We start from the raw sequence: 14154 nt of genomic DNA on the forward strand, positions 1-14154 counted from the left end.
CACACACACACACACACACACATACACACATACACACGCGCGCGCGCCCGCTCCAATTCTGCGCGAACCCTGAGCAAAGAAGAGAGAGCCCAGCGGCTGCCGGCGGAGCCCGCGCTGCCGCCTCATCCCTGTACGGGGAAAGGCGCACCGCAGCCCCGACCAGAGGCCCCCAGTCCCAGGCCCGCGCCCCCTCAGCCACTGCCTGAGGTTTCTTTCAGAGCCGAGAGTTCGGTACCCAGGCTCGCCTCCGCCCCCTCCTTCTCGGCCTCCCCGGGGGCACGAGGTACGCCTCCCTCGGGTGAGAGCCTCAGGGAGGTCAGGGACGCCGCCATTTCCCGCCCCAGGGCCCGCTTCGGGCCACAGCCTGCACGGGCTCCGGCGGCGCGGAGCTCCCCCGGCCTTAGATGGGGCCGCGGCGCGGTCGCAAAGGAAAGCGGAGGGAAGGGGAGGGCAGGAGGCGCCGCCGGCCTCGATGACTCACGCTCCGTTCCTGCAGCCGCACACTCTGCTGCTCGCTCGGGAGTGACAGGAAGCCGGAAATGACGACTGGAAAGAGCTGCCCCGCCCCTCCACCCCTGAGGGCGGGGGAAAGGGTAGGGCTAGGTACGGGGGCGTGTCTTCTCAAACGAACTCAGGATCCTTTTCCAGGTGTTTAAAGGACCCACGTTCTTCTTAGCAAGTAGAAGGAACGGTTTGACTTGTCTCAAAAGGACAGGTTCTTTGCCTTGCACTTCTGCCCTTTTCTCTGGCCTGACGAAAGTGAACACAAAGTGTCAAGGAGGTTTTACCGTACAAGGGCAAAATAGTGGCTCTCCATCCCTCCATTCCCACCCTTGGCCAGGCCTCTTGGAAAGGGCTGTGTTGTTCCCAAAGCTGAAAGTATGGAGAGAATAACCACTGACATCAAAAGCAGAAAAATTATTTCTTTCAATAAATACTTAGTACCTACCCTAGAAAAAGAAAGCTTGGAAGAATGAACAAAGGGCTAGAATTAGCATTAGAGTGCCTGGGCTGGAATCCCAGCTCAGCTTATCTACCTGGGCATGACCTCGGGGAATTCACTTAACCTCTGGTGTCACATAAAATGAAGGATTTGGAGTAGGTAAATGCTTGTTGACTTGACTTCCAGCTCTAAATCTATGATTCTATGCAACTCTGTGCAAAGCTGATTTTAAACCCTAAGGGCCTATAACAAGTGTATGGTAGTGTTCAATAGAAACTAAATCCAGATTTTCTTTTTATACTGAACTGCCAGGTAAAGAAATTCCCTGTCTCAGTGCAATTTGGCATTGTAACTGAAAGCCTCAGGTGCAAGAGCCCTGAGAAACTAACTGACCCAGGGTCCCATAGACATTAAATATTAAAAGTGGCACCATCTTCAAGGTTGTAGTATCCACTACAATAGAGTTAGACTACGCCATGCCTTCTTGCCTACTTCTCAGGCTATCATTATTGTTCCAAAAAAGTTATAATGTACTGGTCCTGCCCTAAAAGGAGCCTAATCTAGTTGGGCAAACAATATGTGCCCAGGTAAGAAGGGAAATAGTTGCCCAAGAGTTTAGTAACAATATTATTGCACAAGAGTACAGTGCTACCTTTCTTAACCCAAAGACTGTAAATTCAAAAGAAATGTTTGAGTGAACTTTAAAGGCCATAAAGTACTGTGTAAGTGTTGGGAATGTTTGCCAATAGTTTTGTGAGGAAAGATAAAAAACAGCCTGTCATTCCAGAGCTGTCTCTGTCTCGAGTGCCCATTGATCTGAAGGATGCCAAGTACTGCAGGTAGCCAGGGAAGCACCTCCCCCAACTAGTATGTAACTGAGCCATGCAAACCCTGGGAGTCTGGCAAATTCCTAACACCGTGCCACAGTCCCTCTTCCTTAACCTCCCAATCTAGCCCAGAATTTGCCCTACTTGCCTACATGCCCAGGTCAATATTTTCAAATGGATCTTACTCTCAGATTTTTTTTAATGAAAGGAAAGAGATATCAGAATACATTGATTATAAGTTCAATTAAAGATCAGAGAAAAGAAAGCTCATTATGGTCTGTATTCTGGAAAAGCCTCTTGGAAAAAGTAAGCCTAAAACTTGAAAGAAGGGTAAAACATGGATCATAATTGTAATAGCTATAATGAGAGGAGTAGGTCACTTTTGGTGAAATAATTCAAGGTGGGAGGCAGAGAAATGGAGAAAAGCCTGCCTCCTTCTCTTTGGAGTCAGACTCCCTAGTACTAAATCCAAATTGTATAAGTCTAAAGGAAGAGGTCCTTGTGAGAAAGGGATGCTCCCTGAGCTGCAGATGACATAATATTGGGGACTGTCCTTTAGCAATGGGCCAAAGCATGTGTCTCTCTATGCTCTTTTATCTCTGGAGAGATAATCAGCTACACCCTGTAATAACAATTAGCTAGGTTTTTTTTTTTTTAGGATATATAATGATCTCTCAGGTCCACATGGACCCTTCCTTTTCTATTGCCTTATGGAGTTTACATTTTAAATTACATATTAAATTTTTTACATTATTAAATTAAATTACATATTAAACATTAGGAGTGCAATCTAATTATTTTACCTCTGAAGATGACTTTACGCTTTGTTCTATGAATCTAGACATTGCCTTTGAATTAATTCATTATATATCAAGATAGTGGGGTAGAAAACTCTCATCATCAACTGATACTTCTATCACTGATTAGATTTGTTTGGATTTATCTCTTTTCTCTTAGTGTTTAATAAAATGCTTTTTAAAAAAAGCTGTCCCTACCTATATTAGGAGACTCTAGAAGTAATTCTGAGATCTCTGGAATAGTCAGGCAAAGATTATTGGTAACTGGAGAGAGAGAGAGAAACTACCATGCAATAGCTTTGAGGTATAGCTCATAAGAAATAAATAAAGAAAATCTCCAGGAAAACTGGATTTGACTTCTTGCCAGTTTAATAAATGTAGCCACAGTTATGGGATAGGGAGAGGAAATAGGAACTGGAGACACAGGATTCTTCAACAGACCCCCACCCTATAGTAGTGTCCTGGAGGCCAGGAAAGAAAAAAGTTTCCATGACAATGGAGTCAACTGTCAAATGCTGACCAGAGGTCAAGAATGAGAACTTTACATATTGGATATGTAAATAAGATGTTATTGGTAGCCTTCCAAAGAAGTTTCAGCATAGTAGTTAGTAGGTACAAAAGCCCACATACCTTAAGCTGGAGTTCATGGATTGTGTGGAAACTGAAGTAATATGTGTATTTATTAACTTAATATTTATGTAGTATATGTTTTTATATATGTATTTGACTCCCCTATTAGAATGTAAGTTCCTTTGAGAATAGGGATTATTTTATTCTTAGTTGCTATATCATCAGGGCTAAGTAGAGTATCTGGCACTTAGTAGGAGGTTATCAAACACTTGACTGATTGATTGATTGATTGATTTAATAGGTCACCCATTGAAGAACTGGCAATGAAAGGGAGAGGACTAGAACCATAACTAGAGTAAATAGCAGAATCCAGTAAAGTGTTTTGATGAGAGAGACAGATAAGACCAAGAAATAAAGAAAACTATGCAGGTTTGAAACAAGAAATAAAAGAGTCAGTGTAGAAGAGAATGGACATACTTAGGTAAGGAGATGACTGAAGAAGTGGCAAAGGAGTCTGGAGGAGACAGAATCCCAAGCACAAGTAACAGTAATAATAATACATAGTATGTATGTATTTATATAGTGCTTTAAGGTTTACAAATATTTTCTTATTTGATCCTTTCACAGCAATACTATGAGGTAGGTGCTATTATCACTCCCGTATTACAAATGGGGAAATTGAGGCCAATTGGCTTACCTAGGGTTTACATAGGTAATAAGTTTCTAAGGCAGGATTTAAACCCAGGTTTTCCTGACTCCAGGTACAGCATTTTATCCATTGCATCACTTGGCTGCCTATGATGCTAGCCTTGAAAGCAGAAGAGATACCTCTTGCTCTGAAACTGGTGGGAAAGATAAGAATCCTATCAAGACAAATATTTAGAAGTGGAAAACATGAAAATTGAGGGGACTCTCACCTAATAGGCTGGATGTTTCTTGCTACCTTTATAAGGTCAAGTTCAAGGTGGAGGCTCTAATCTAGTAGTTCTGACTCAATCATTGTAATGATAACCAATTCCAGATTTGACCTAACCACTGTGCTGTTTCTAGAGTTGATTCTAAAGATTGATTGATTGATTGAGAGGAGAGGAGAGGAAGGGAATGGAATAAGACAAATGGAATTACGTGCTTTAGGAAAATAGCAAAGCTTTGGAACAGACTCCTGTGAGGACAACTTCAGGAAATCAAAGGAATTTCTAAGCTGCAAAAGAAAGCCCATTTGAAGTCAGACTGCATAAATTTGTAGTGGATCAAGTCAATAGGTTTCCATGGCTTTCTCTAGCAACACTTAGCAACCCTAGAATAGGGCCAGAGAAAGCAGATGAGGGGCACAGCCATGGTTAACGTGAAAAGCATAGAAGATCAAAGTCTAAAACAAACCTTTGCCTAGCAACAACAGTTTGCTCCTAATGTCAATTCCTTTGGATTTTTTCCTGTTGTTCTGATAGAGAATTCACTACAGAGTGGATTCATTCTCTAGCTACACAAACAGCATCATCCTGGTGAGCTGACTTGATTCTAAACCTTCCCTTTTCTGATTAACAACAGCATCCTCAAACAGATGATTACCAGATCACCAAGATTCTGTAACTCTTTGCCTCAGACTCTGCATCTCCCTTCTCCACTGACAAAATAAATGCCTGAGACTCCAGGGAGCATAGCCCTAACAAAGGCAGAGCAGCTCTGTGATTCGGCATGAAAGTCACTGAGGACTTTGGAATCTGAGTGATCTCCTTTTCCACAGGTTGGATGTCTCATTGAAAGAGGCAGGAAATTCCAGGATTCTAAAATCAATGGGAATTACCTCTTTGCACTTTTGAATAAATCTATTTGCTTCCAATTGACAAACTTCATGGAAGGCAAGCCAACCTCCATATTCTTTTAACAGATAAGTAGATGGGAAACTGACCTGAGAGGCTCATATTCATCAGAAGATGATATAATAAAGCAGCCATGACAAATACAGGCCCTGAACTAAAAGAAATCATTCCCAGCTTGTAGTATGCTTGACTTCTCTCTCTTTTTTCCTACTTTTTCCTACTTTGTTTGAATCACATTCAAAATTTGTGTCATGGAGAAAACTAGAAAGCTTATTAGCTGTTATTAACCAGTCCCCTTAGCCTGAAAGAGATACTTCAGGTTAAACAAGATATGATTAGCTAGAGCCATGGTGGCGAACCTATGGCACACATGCCAGAGATGGCACACCTAAGCATCTCTGTAGGCATGCATGCCAAGAACCCAGTGCAGTACAGAGTTCACCAGAGTTCCTAACTAGAAAGCTGGAGGGAGGCTCAGCTGGGCTGCTTCCCTCCCCATCTCCCCAGTAGGAGTTAGTAAACAGGTCTCTTCTAGACTGTGACCATGATCTTGACTGGATTCCTTACAGGACCAGGTTGCCCCACCCCAATTAAGAATACAGCGGCTTCTTCATTACCTTTGGCCTGAATGAGACAGAAACAATTTGTCTTTATTATCAGAAGCAACCAGTGTTTTTACTATATAAAATATTTTGGGGATTGGGGGATGTGTCTTTTGAGTTTATACTTTAAAAAATGTTCAAAACTGTAGTCTAGTGATTTAGGAATAAGTTTTGTGAACCCGAGTCTAGGCTAATAGCCTCTCTCCCTCCTATTCTATAACTCAGTTTCTTTCACAAGAAATTTAAATAAATATTTATTTAGCAAATAATTTAAATAAAAAAGGTCCATTTGGAAGATACCCACTTCAAGAAGGCTGGACCATGATGGGGTGAATGTGTCAGTGTAACAGAAAAATCCCCTATCCCCTTATATGGGGATGAGATTTTAATGTTAGCTGTAGTCTGGAGATAATCATAATTGTAATTCTAAGATAGTTAACATAAGTCATGATTTTAGTAGACTTTTTATAAATATTCTAGTATAAGTATTAAGGTTTTGAATTAAGTAAAAAACTGCTTTAGCACAGGCCTTAGTGTTAGCCCCACCCTTCAAAGTTGATATATCATTCACTATAACTCATGATCCAGGATTCGTCATTAGGCCCAACTCAGGCCCAGAACCAGGTACTGTTGTGGGAGGCTTGAGGTGAACCCCCTGGGTTTGGGAAGGGTACCCTTTGCAAGAATGCAAGACTCCAAAACTTAACTTAAAAATAAAAAAGAAATTTATTAATTTAGAATTCATGTTGAATTTGGCTGAGAGGACAGAATAGATGGAAACTTCCTCCTAGAGGACATCAATTCTGGGGTCTTTATATTCTTTACAACAGGTCATATGTAACTTGAGGAGGGTATGCACTCAGACAAGGGGTGGGGAGGGGTTGTCATCTGACCAGGGTCAGCCTGAAGACATAGGGGGTGACCCTCATAGTTTAGGGGTGTAAGAGGGAAATTTAGGTATTTTATAGATATGTATTTAAAGTGTGGCCGCCAGGAATCAACAATTCAGGTTGATTTCGTAATTAAATCAGACCCAAGTCAGCATCGGGTTAGGCAGTTTATTTACAATCAGGAAGGTAAAGGTGTAGGAATAAAGAGAAAGGGAGAGGGAGAAAGAGAGAGAAGGTTAAAAGGCTAAATAAATTAGGCTGCAAGCCTCAAGGCCTAGCAACCAGATAGGCTAGTGCCTACTTAAGGCAGAGTTTGGAAGCAGCCAAGGTAGGCCAAGGAAGCCAGCCTAACTTACCCACGTGATCATTCAGAGTAGAAGCTGTCTGTGGACTCAGGAGATCCTTGAGCACCAAGTTCAAGGTGGGAACTGCCTCCACAGGAAGTAACCAACATACTTAAAGAGAAAGTGTCTTTCGTCACTTCCCGTGGGTCCACCTCTAATTCAAGTGGACAAATGGCAGTCTCTACACTGATTTTGGACTGTCTAAAGGGCAGTCCCCTGTTCTTGATTTGTTACTTATTGTCATGTGTGGATAACTCATCCCCCTTCCCCATTAAGGGAGGTGAGTATTACATCATTTCTATGCCTAGGTTGAATAGGGTTTTGACTATGAATTGGCAGATATTAATTCTATTTACACAGGGGACAGATAGACTTAGTTTTAGATACAACCTGATGGTATCAAAGTATATCCTGGAGGTGTATCTCCGTGTTTACCTCAAAACTTAAAGGACAATCCAAGGAGGATAATTCTCTCTAGGGTCTCTCTTATCATTAGCCTTTGAAATCCAGGCAGACCCTTTCTTTAGCCTTAACAAGAATGCAAGGAAACAAAGGAATTTTCCTGCTTACAGTTTGGCCTGAAACATTTCTATAATTTGGGGGCACAAAGTAAAACTAGGGTCCCACATCAGTACTATCCATCAGATTTCTTTTACCAAATAAGGGGTGCTTCCTAGCTGACCTAACCAATGAATGTTGTTTCTGGGTGTCTATATTCTTTGAGGGGTATGACTTTTCTTGTACTATTTTTGTACTGGCATCAAACTTGTTTAATTCTTTGGGGTATAAAAGAAGGTCTCTCATGGTGCTCAGGGTCCTTCTGGTTTTGACAGGAGGTCCAGCTTTGTGGTGGGACCGGCTCCCCCACAATAAACCTATCTTTATTTATGCCTTGTGTACCTGCGTTTAGAAAAATTATGCAAGATCAGGATGATGTCATTTAACCTGAGAGTTATAATTTCCCACGTATAAGAGGTTTTCCTGTAAGCTGGAGCTTTTTTTTTTTCTTCTGGCCACCTTTTTCTCTCTTAATCTCTCAATAAAGTATTGCATTTGAAATGGCTTCTGGTTACTTGAATAGTGGCTAAAGAGGGTATACTGTGAAATTTTCCAGGTCCCCTCAATTTCCATTTTGGAGAGGAGCTAGGTTTGAGGTATCATAGCTCATATAACTAGAGGGGAGAAGAATAGAGTGCTTGTGCCCCTCACCACTCCCTCTCCCCAAGCCTGTCCATCACTCACCCCCCTGCCCAGCAGTCCAATGGGAGTGCTTCCTCCCTCCCCTAAGTGGAGTAAGGAGTGAAGCAGGGTGCACCTGGCACTCAGTGGGGAGAGGGGCACAGAATATGGTGAAGGGGGGCACTTGGTCTGGAGGGGGGTGCGGCAGGGCCTGGCACTCCATCTCCAAAAGGTGCCCATCTCTGAGCTAGAGGATGAGGAAAGAAGATAATAGGGCAAATTTGAATTAAGTAAAATTTGAATTTAAAGGGCCTAACGATTTCAGAAACTATATCTGAATCATATGTAACCCCTATTAAAAGAAGAAAAAAAAACAAGAAATAAATGGAACTAAAGATTAGAAACTAGTTTAGGAATAGGCCTATAATTTCATTGGTAAAGATAGCTATATTTTGAGGAACCTTCTTCTCTCAAAGCAGATTGGTGCCTTCTTTGAAATGAAATGCCCCAGAGAATAGTCTGGAGCATTGAGTGATTTACATAAAGTTATCTACTCAGTATGTATCAAAAGCAGGAGTCTGAATGTGAAGATAAACAAATTAATTCCCTATATAGCATCCTTCCCCTTCTCCCCCTCATTAGCTTAAAGTTTGTTACAGAAGACAAATGATGTGCTACTATAAATCAACTTTCAGCATCCCTTTATAGGAATGGATCAGGATAGGGAATAATATGGCCACTCTATTCCCACAACTTCTACAATCAATCAGTAGACATTGGGTTAAAAAGCATATAACCTACAACCTAATACCACAGAGGAAATAGGTCTAGAAAAAAGATAAGAACCGAAAAAACATGTTATTTGGACCCTGGGTTTTGGGTTTTTTTTTTTAATTTTATAGTTATATTTTGTTATTAAATTACTTTCATTTCCAAACTTATCCCTTTTCCTCCTTTACCCAAAAGGACATAACAAAGAATTTTTTTTTAAGAGGAAAAAAATAAATTCAGCAAAACCAACCAATGTATTAACTGAGTCTTAAAGCGTATGCAGTGTTCTACAACCATAATCCCTTACCTCCACAAAGAAAAGAATATGTATATTTTTCATCACTTCTGGGCCAGACTAGATCATCATAATTACAGAGTTAAATTTAATTTATAATTGTTTTCAATTACATTATTATAGTAACTGTGTATAGTGTTTTCCTGGTTCTGCTTACTTCAATTTGTATCAATTGATATGTCTTATGATTCTTTCCTGAATTCTCTGTGTTCATTGTTCTTTTCATCATAGTAATATCCCATTGTAGCAGAAACTTCCTACTTGGCTCCCTCTATTAGAGCGCTAACTCCTTGAAAACAAGGGCTACCTTATTTTTCTGTTTGTATCCTTAACACTTAACACAGTGCTTTGCATATAGTAAGAATTCAATAAAAATTTTTTTTGATTTATTCATACATCACATTCAGTACCATAATTTATTTAGCCATTCCCAATTGTCGAACTTCCACTTTGTTTTCCCATTCTTAACAACTGCAAAAACTACTGCAATAAATACTTTGATGTATATGAAACCATCTGTCTTTGATCTCTTTGAACTATGTCCAGGTTCAGTCTCTGATTCAACAAGCATAGGTAATTTAATTTCATCTTCAGCATAGTTTTTTTATTGCTGTGCAAAAATAATTGTGCCAATTCACAACTCTACCAAAGTATCTAAGTTTGTTTGTCTTTCTACAACTCTTCTAACAATTAACTATTCTCATTTTTTCTCATTTCTACCATTTTCCTGGGAATAAAGTGAAACTTCAGAATTGTTTTGATTTGTTTTTTATTCTTCCTCTTAGTCATTTGGAGCAGTCTTTCCTTTGGTTATTCATAATTTGAAATTTTTTTGAGAATTATTTATATTTTTTGATCATTTATCTATTGGCAAATGGCTCTTTATTTTAGGAATCTGTAGGTCTAGGCCTGGAAATTACCTCAGGTTAGTCCCTTCTTTTTTACATTTGAGAAAGCTGAGATTAGACTTGGCCCAAAATCACAAGATTTCTGTGGTAAAGGTCAAAAGTGAGATTTGAATTTAGTTACTCTGAATCCAGATCCAGTCCTCTTTCTTGGATACCATAGTAATTCTTTATATTTCTTAGGTAGCAGGTGAAATGGATAAAATACTGGGCCTAGAGTCAGAAATATTCATCTTCCTGAGTTCAAATTTTGCCTCAGACACTTATTCGCTATGTAAGCCCGGGCAAGTCATTTAACTGTGTTGACCATAGTAAAATGAGCTGAAGAAGGAAGTGGCAAACCATTCTAGTATCTTTGCCAGAGAAAACCCCAAATGAGGTCACAGAGTCCCTCATGAATGAAATGACTAAACACCAACAATATATCTTGAGTATCAGACTCTTAAGAGATATATTTCATGCAAATATTTTTCTCAACCTATGGATTCTTTCCTTATCATGTTGCATTGATTTTAATACAAAAATTTTACAACTTCATGTAATGAAAATTATTTCTTTTATCTCTTGTGAACACTTTTATTCCTTCTTTGTTTAAGAAATCTTTCCCTGCCTGTAGCTGTAAAAGGTACCTGATCTAGTTCTCTTTTTATATTTTTTTGTGCGTGATTCAGACCATGTATCCATTTGAGCTTATCATGGTATCAGATATTAATCTGAACCTAATTTCTGCCAAATTGCTTTCCAAACAATTCTTGTAAAATAGAGAATTCCTTCCCAAAACTGATTTGAGTTTTATTATTTCTGATTCATCTTTATGTAATCCTTTGTTGCACCAAGTAAATCTTATTCATTAGTTTGTCTAGTTCTATAAAATATCCACCAGATAGTTTGGATGGTAGAAATCTGTAAATTAATCTAAGTTGCAGAATAATTTTTATTATAGGAGAAAAAAGACCTAGCTTTTGTTAACAGCCAAATAATTTCCCCTCTCAGCTAGAACCAAAATGGAGAATCTGGAATAGGAAGAGAGAATATCCTTCCCATCTTGAGCAGAAGGAATCTTCACTCAACAGAATTTTCCTTTGCCATAGATCAGTGGTTCCCAAACTTTTTTGGCCTACTGCCCCCTTTCCAGAAAAAATATTACTTAGTGCCCCCTGTCACATACTATCACAGCCCCCTTACAGTTATTCACCGCCCCCAAATGCACCTGTGGCCATCACCACTCTCCTGGATTGCTGCAGCACCCACCAGGGAGCAGTGGTGCCCACTTTGGGAATCACTGCCATAAATACTGTTCCTTACTTAATAGATTTGCAGTCAGAAGATTAGGCTTTAGGTGCCAGCTTTGACATTCTGTGACCTTGAGAAATTTATTTTATTTAATTATGTCTAAGTTTCCTCATCTGTAAAATGAGGTAGCTGGAATAAATTTCTAAGATCTAATGCAGCATTAACTCTTAAAATGCAATAATTTTACATGTAAATTTTAATACTCTGAAGAGATAATACTGGGAAAATATTAATACCTCTTTTTCCTTACCACTGGGTAACTGGGTGTTTTGGGAGGGAAAGACAGATTCGTCAGAACATATGGTACACTGGGATGTACACAAGAATAACTAGTGTGTATTTAAAGAATCTATTTTAATAGAAGCTGCTGTGTAACTTTCCCTAAGGTGGCCCTTGTGAACTATAAAATCAGAAATTATATTCAGATATAACCTTCATAGGAAGTGCAAAACTGTGTCACCTTTCCCAGAAAAATATTTTATAGGAGAAAATAAGAAAGTGCACTTTCTATTTCATTACCAGGTCAAGAAAGAAAGTTTTACAATACATAACTAGCACATAGAAGGTGTTCAATAAACACTTGCAAAATTGATAGACAGAATTCTGATTATGTAATATTTGTCCTAGTCTACTGGTAACTGGGATTCAATTCAGCTCAGAGCAGGAAGTTACACAGGAGGAAACTGATCCCCAGAGAGGTTAAGTGACTTGTTCAATATAGATAATAAGTAAGAGCTAGTATTTAATGCCAGGTTCTCTCACTCCAGAACCATGCTCTTTCCACTGAACCAAAGCTGTATTAGAGAAGACTGATGACTAAAACCAGGAAGAACCAACTATTCAATATACTGTCTCTTCTTTATGATTTTTAAAAACTGATTTTTTAGTTACATTAAAGTTCTCAAGTTTCTCCCTCCCTTCCTCCCCACCTCATACCTGAGAAAGGCATCATTTGACAAAAACATATATATAAAACTATGTCAAACATGTTTCTATTCATCAGTTCTTTCTCTGGAGGTGGACATTCATAGTTTTTCCTTCAAGCAATATTTGTGTTGCTGAATATAATGTTCTCTTAGTTCTGCTCATTTTATTTTTCATAATTTCATGAAGGTCTTTCCATGGTTTTTTTTAATTAGCCTACTTATCATTTCTTTTTTTTATTTTATCAAATTTTTTATTTTTTTATTGATTAAGAAAATTTTCCCATGGTTACATGATTCATGTTCTTTCCCTCCACTCTTCTCACCCTCCTCCCATAGCCAACATGCAATTCCATTAGGTTTTACATGTGTCATTAATCAAGACCTATTTCCATATTATTGATATTTGCACTAGGGTGATCGTTTAGAGTCTACATCCCCAACCATATCCCCTTCAACCCATTGAACAATCATATGTTTTTCTTCTGTGTTTCTACTTCCATAGTTCTTTTTCTGGATGTAGACTGCATTCTTTCTCATAAGTCCCTCAGAACTATCCTGGATCATTGCATTGATACTAGTAGAGAAATCCATTACGTTTGATTGTGCCATAATGTATCAGTCTCTGTGTACAATGTTCACCTGATTCTGCTCCTTTCACTCTGAATCAGTTCCTGGAGATTATTCCAGTTCATATGGATTTCCTCTAGTTCTACTCATCATTTCTTATGGCACATATGCCACAACTTGTTTAGCCATACCCCAATTGATGAACATACCCTCCATTTCCAGTTCTTTGCCACCGCAAAGAAAGGTGCTATAAATATTTTAGGACATAATTTATTTTCCTTTTTCCCTTGATCACCTTAGAGAAGAGACCTCATAGTGCTATTGCTGAGTTAAAGGATTACATAGGCTTATAACTCTTTGGCCATAATTCCAGATTGTTCTCCAAAACAACTGGATCTTAGTATGTTTTCAAGAGAGGGACTCTGTCTATCAAACTTCTCTCTTCCTATCTACCAAACATGCCATGACTCTTTGAGACTCCCCCAGACATCCCAGGAGAGGAAAGAGAAGAGCACCATCCTTCATCCCAGCAGAAATGTCAAACTCATTGAACATGGTAGCCAGTACTCTCTGCTGGCCTGGGTGAGCTTAAGACTGGATCTAAAAGCCCTCGCTAACAATTATGCTTTTTACTTCTTTCCTGAGCATAAGAAACCAAACAATCCCAAAATGAATGTGTTCAGGCTTGGAGTCAATTTTATGAGTCTGAGTGGTCAGGAACTCCTTGTTCCCTCAGGTGGTTACATTGTAGGAGGCATCTACTACAAAATGCTACCATATTTGTTAGAAGAAAAGATGACCACTGTAGCAAAGAGGAGCCCAGCTGTCTACCCTGCCTTATTAGAAGAGATAGACCTTGAGAGAGGCAGTATAGAGCTGAGGTGAATGTGAAATGCCCATTCAGCAGTCTCACAAGATTTTTTATTTTGATATTTTAATTATCAACTTTCCAAGAGAATAGCTTAAGTCAATGCTGCTTATTTAAGTCTTTGTCAATGCGCACTTGTGAATCTTTTAGTGTTTATAATTTCTTTTATATGGAGAAAATAAATAACCACTGTAAGAAATAAAATTCATATACAAGGATAGATTTTAAAATATTAGGGTTTTAAAGGCTTTATTGATAGCCATTTAGGAAAATGAAGCCACATGCCTGTTAAGAGTTAGTTTAAAGGGACCCACCACATTACCTGCTCCTCCCATCCTGGCTCCTGCTCCACAGCCAGAAAAGAGGAAGTACCAATCCAGTCCTCAGGCTTTATACTTTTCTCTACCTTACTATGCTTCCTGCCCACATGATTACGCAAGAGAGGAAGCCAGTTGGCTCTTGGGAAATGTAGTTTGAAAGAGCCCTAAATGTTCACAGGAAGTTTAGATCAGGGACCTCAAAATTAGTTCGAGGAATGACAAAACTAGTGGAAATGC

General features: G+C 39.3%; 1 protein-coding gene across 1 annotated transcript in view; it reads right to left on the reverse strand.

Moving 5' to 3' along the window:
- The window catches only part of SUB1 (SUB1 regulator of transcription), a 26140-nt gene extending 25609 nt beyond the window's left edge, over positions 1-531 (reverse strand). Inside the window, exon 1 of the mRNA XM_044664434.1 lies at positions 482-531. The gene's annotated coding sequence lies outside the window, so the exon portion shown is untranslated. The remainder of the gene's footprint in view (positions 1-481) is intronic.
- Between the last annotated feature and the right edge of the window lie 13623 nt (positions 532-14154).

Source organism: Gracilinanus agilis, chromosome 1 (assembly GCF_016433145.1).
Source record: "Gracilinanus agilis isolate LMUSP501 chromosome 1, AgileGrace, whole genome shotgun sequence".
Lineage (NCBI taxonomy): Eukaryota > Metazoa > Chordata > Mammalia > Didelphimorphia > Didelphidae > Gracilinanus > Gracilinanus agilis.